This window comes from Arachis stenosperma, chromosome 5, assembly GCF_014773155.1.
Source record: "Arachis stenosperma cultivar V10309 chromosome 5, arast.V10309.gnm1.PFL2, whole genome shotgun sequence".
NCBI lineage: Eukaryota > Viridiplantae > Streptophyta > Magnoliopsida > Fabales > Fabaceae > Arachis > Arachis stenosperma.
The window spans coordinates 115045383-115051382 of record NC_080381.1 but is presented as its reverse complement, the minus strand read 5'-3'; positions in this window follow the sequence as shown (position 1 = coordinate 115051382).

The window sequence follows — 6000 nt, the reverse complement described above, 5'->3', positions numbered from 1 at the left end:
TGACAATTTAAAAAAATAGTCTGAATTTGGACGGATTCTAAGTATTCGATCTTATGATGTTATTTCAGTTGGTTGTTACGAGAATGACTCTAATAATCTATACGTATCTAAGGATTAGAGTAGATTAAATATTATTTAAATAATTTAGTTCTAATATCGGTAATTGATTAAATTAGTTTTAGAGAAATTTAAATTGTTGTCTCAATTTATATATGATGACTATTTTTTTATATGTTATTTTTAAACTTTTTAATATGATTTTTTTATTTTTAATTTTATTTTCCTTTTTAGATATATGTATCACTTTGTTTTTTGTATTTCATATTAGTAATGCAATTATTAAGAGAAATATAATTCATCAATAAATTAGAATGATTAAAAGTTTAATTATATTGTGTGGACACATTATTGATTAATTAAGATTAAGGCGTGAAAAAGGAAAAAGAGTCACAATACGTGGTTTTGTTTTCTTGCTAATATATAAAAATACGTGAAAAAAAATTAAAATATCACCATTTAAAAAAAATTGTTAATCATGCATATGAAAAGAGATGGAAAAATATGCATGGATATAAAAAATAATCATATGTATATATAAAAAATAATCATAACAAAAAAATAATTAATATATATGATTTAAATTTTTATATGTACAATTAATATATATATATATATATATATATATATATAAACAAATATTTAGAATTATTTAATAAAATTAATATATATGTATAGATAAATAAAAAATTATTATAATTTATGAAAATTACAGGATGACATTAATAATAAAGAATAAAAAAATTATTGAATGATTGTAGGTTAAAAAAATATTAATTATGATAAAAAAAGATAATTCATATATGCGATTTAAATATATTTACATACAATTAATATAATTCAAATTAATTTTAATAAAATAATTTAAAATTATAATTTCAATCTTATCACGTACATAGTACGAATTATTAAACAATATATTATCATGTACATGGCACGGATTATTAAACAATTTCTCATGTGTTTATTTTTTCCAAAATAAAATACTATTTTTACTTATAATTATTATTCTTTATCAATTCTTTCACTTAAACACTAATATTATTTATTAATTTTTTTATTTTTATTTTTCACCTTTATTAAAAATTTCTTTTCAATATTTTAGGTATTAATTGTTGTTATTTAATTAACTTATTTTAGGTATTTACTTATTACAATTTTAGGTATTAATTATACCTCAATTACAATATTAAAACTTTGAACATAATTTTAATTTAATTTTGGACAATATCAAAAACAAATATATATATATATATATAATATTTCATGCATTAATTATTATTATTATTTATTAACTTATTTTAGGTATTTAATTATTAAAATATTAGATATTAATTATATTCTATTTACTATGTTAAGACTTTAGACATAATTTTAATTTAATTTTGGACAATATCAGAAGCAAATATATATAAAATATTAAATTAAAAGAATAGATTTTAATTTTACATAAAATAATATAATAGATATAGAATATAAATAAATTTACTTGATAAATATAATTATTCATAGTGTGATATTTTATTACGATAACATATTTTTGTATATTAAGTCCCTATATAGCAATATATATATATATATATATATATATATATATATATATATATATATATATATTAGTTTATTATATTTTTATCACATGACATATTTATTATTATATTTTAAATTTAGAATTTTTTTATCTAACATTGTACTGAAAGAATGACAAGCAAAAATAAATAAAAAAAAATATGGGAACATTCCAAACATAATTACCAATAATATTTTTTCTTTAATTTTCAGATATATTATTTATTTTATTTATTTAGAGTGATAACTAAATTTATTATAACTATAGTAAAATTATCTTTAAACTATTAGTATTATTAGTAAATTTTTAAAATTATTGACATATTATTAGTATATATAATAAGCAATAATAAATTTTCTTTCATGTATATTTACCATTTAAAAAATTTATAATTTTTCATAGTTATTATTCTATTTTTTTTCCATACCTAATGACTATTGACTACGATCCTATCAATAGTATCACCTATAATAGATTATACAAAGAAAAAGTATGAAAAATAAAGACAAGAATTATAACACTATAGAAAGTCCCATTCAAGTTTGACAATAGAAAGACAGTTTATATAGAAATAGTTCTAATAGATGATCAGACTAGTTGATTCATTTGCTAAATTTTTTCAAGTAATGCTAAGTTCAATTTATAAATAGAGTTTAATTTTGATGCACTAATAGTGTAAAGCATTTTACACTGTCGTGCAATCACATCAATTCTTTTGGATGACTATTCACGCAGTCAATGTGAAAGGTATTTATTTTTATTGATGTGTCATTACGTAATTGGATGCATGTGTAAAACTATTTACACTGTCAGTACATCAAAATTAAATTCTTATAAATATTTGTAGTTCATATTTTAAGTTAGTTTTATAAATACACCATTTCATAAGTCAAAGACAATTCTTTTTAGTGTGTGTTTGGATTACAATTTGCAAACTGAGGTTTGTATAAAATTGATTTTGATTAAAAGTGAGTTAGTATTAACGTGATTTATGTTTGGCAATTTTTATTCAAAATGGATTATAATAAACTAAATATTGTTTGGATTACATTATTCAAAATCACTTTTAGGTAAAAAATTACAGAAAAGGACATGAATTTAAATAATTATTTTATATTATCTTATAATTTTATTTTAAATATTTAAATAAATTTTAATAATTTTTTAATACTCTAATAGGATTAATAGAATCATAATACAAAATAAAAAACATATTTCATGTATAAAAGAAATAATAATAACAGTAAAAAAAACTCATATAAACAAAAAAAACAGAAGTTTTATAAAAAACAATAATATGCATAAGAGAGTATTAGAAAAAATATTATAAAAAAACAAAAGGACATAATTGGTACATAGAACATATTTTTTAATCCAACGTGAAAAGCTAAATGGAAAAGCTATAATTTATAGCTTTTGGTAAACCTGGGTTGAACATAGAAATCACTTCTGCATTTAGAGTACAAAAATATTGCCAAACACAAAGATGAAGCGTTCAAGAAGCTCAAACGCGCTTTTCTCTTCTCCAACGCAAATCCAAACACACCCTTAATAGTTTTATAAATGCTAATAGCTTTTACATTTAATTTATTTTGCAATACGATAAAATTTATTGTTCAATCAAGAATTATTTGACAAAAATATTTGAGAATGAATTGGTAGAAATAAAGGTCTATATCTTCTCAAATTTTGAGATTAAGAAATCAAGCGAAATATATCTTCTGACTGTACACATGTGCAAAATATGTTTTAACATGGAGTTACGTATGGTACATACGGTCGATGATCCGGATAATCATATTAATTTGCTTGCCCAAGCTGATATATTGAAACAAACAAATGAACGATTCTACTTATTTGGTACGTAATTAATTTATATTAACCCACACAAAATTATTTTCCTTTTGATTTTAAGTTTTGCGAAAAAATTGTATAATAGCATCATTTTATCGATAACAAAAATTTTAACAGTTTATTTATGAAAATATTTGAAATTGTATTGTGACTTTTTTAAAGGTATATCCTTTTATTAATATACTATTGTTAGTTTTATTATCTAAGATAAAATACAGTAAATTCTCTTTATTTTATACACGTACGGAAGTTATAATTTCTTATATTATTCACTTATTTGTCCTTAATTTTGTACTTTAATTCAATTTTTTTGTTCAATTAGATGTTATTGGATTCTTGACTAAAAAAAAAACTTATATCATGGTCAAAAATAGAGAGAAGTGATCAGTACATTGTGATTGATCTTCATGATTTGTAGTATGTAAAATTTTAATATGAATACTTCTTTTGAGAATAATTATGTGTTATGGTACAACTTTTTTTTTCTTTATGTATTACTACTTACTCTCTGAATTCTCGCTTTCATTCAAAAATAAGAAAAAAATAGGATGTGCACTATGAGATCAATTTACAATCTAATTACTTGATTATCTATGTGATCACCAAGCAACTGAATACATAATTTATTCTCTAATTTATAAAATTTAACAAAGACATTGGTAAACATATTGGTTTCGCATTTATTTATATATTTTATTTATTCATGTTATATTTGTAATTATATTATATTTATTTTTATCAATATATTTTTTAAAAAAATACTGTTAGTGTTAGCACATGGTGTATTGAATAAATTAAATGATAGAAACAGGTAACTATTTTCTTTTTCAGTCAAAATTCAGTAAAATATTGTAATTTTGACTTGCAATATCAATATATTAATAGTAAAATAAAAAAAATGTAATATTATATAAAAAAAATTTAAATCATAATTGTAATACGATTAAAATCATAATTTAAATATTTTAAACAGAATAATTTCATTTAGAAAACTCATAATTTAAACATAATTTTTATACATTTAATAACTACATTCGAATTAATACATTTAATATTATATTTAAAAAAATACGAATAATACACATTATATTATTTATTTATTAATTAAATTATTATAATTCAAATTAATTTTAATAAAATAATTTAAAATTATAATTTTAATTTTATCACGTACATAGCACGGATTATTACACTTGTTTTAATAATAATGAAGGGACTACAATTTTGTATTTCGAAATTAAAATTTTAGTTCCAAACTTCCAATATTTCACCACTAAGCACAATATTAAATCTTAGTCTTTTTATTTCAATTTTAATATCTAAAAACAAACACTATTTATAACACTTAATTGAATAATATCTTGTTTACTTATTACCACTCATTTATTTTAGGAAACATAATATATAGACATAAATATTATGTCTGAGGATGCAATCTAACCAAATGCAGCCTAAGTTAACAGTTAACACACATACTCATTTTTTTTTGGACAGACACATATACTCATTTGAAAGAAGTAGAGTGATATTTGAGATAGGGGTGGCAAATGGAACTAAACCCGTCAGGGCGGCCCGCGTAATTTGTAAAGAAAAGGCAGGACGGGCTGAAAAATTGAGACCCTAAAGAACAAAAATCCGCCTAACCCGTACCGCTTAAACAGCAAACTTTGGCGGGGCGGGACGGACTTTTCTGTCGGGCTTTAGTTGCAAGGGTTTTTTTTGCAATTTTTTTTGCTAAAATCCAATTTCCTTCAACCCAACTTACAAGAATATAAAGATGAAAATTGAGTATTTTGGATTATGTTTATGTTGCTTTGAAGACAGTATTTATAATTATATTTTGGATTATATTTATTTTGCTTTAGAGATAATATTTATAATTATATTTTAGATAAAAATTTAGTTTATAATTATATTTATTAGATGTTTATAATTACAAAAATTTTAATATTTGTGAATATAAAAAATATAATTTTATATGTTTTAAGAAATTATAAATTTATTAATATAGTTGTAAAATTATATAATATTATTTTAATAGTTAACAATAATTAAAAAAAAAATTGACGAGATCAGCCCATTAATTCATTAACCCATAATTAAGTAGAGCAGTCTAAAATTTTAAAACTGTTTCATAAGTAAGACGAACCAACTCATCAAAAGACAAACTTCTAACAAGACTGCACGAGACAAAGCGGACTACTTTGCTTGCCATCCCTAATTTGAGGTGAACAAAAATAGTCTGAACATAATTATCGGCTGAAGTGACGACATCAGCAAATTAATTATCGTGGAGTGCTTGCCCGGAAATCTATGGCGACTAACTAATCAAATCAAAATAATGCTTTAGTTTATCTTCCACGAAACCTTTTTTAATTGAAAAAAAAGGGATCAATTGCATAGAGTCTACACAACTGCCCTATAATAAGCGAGCTTAATTAAATATATAGTAAGGTATTGTAGGACAGAATGTGAGTTTAAAACTTAGTTAGCTCAATTATATTGGATGGTTTTTTAAA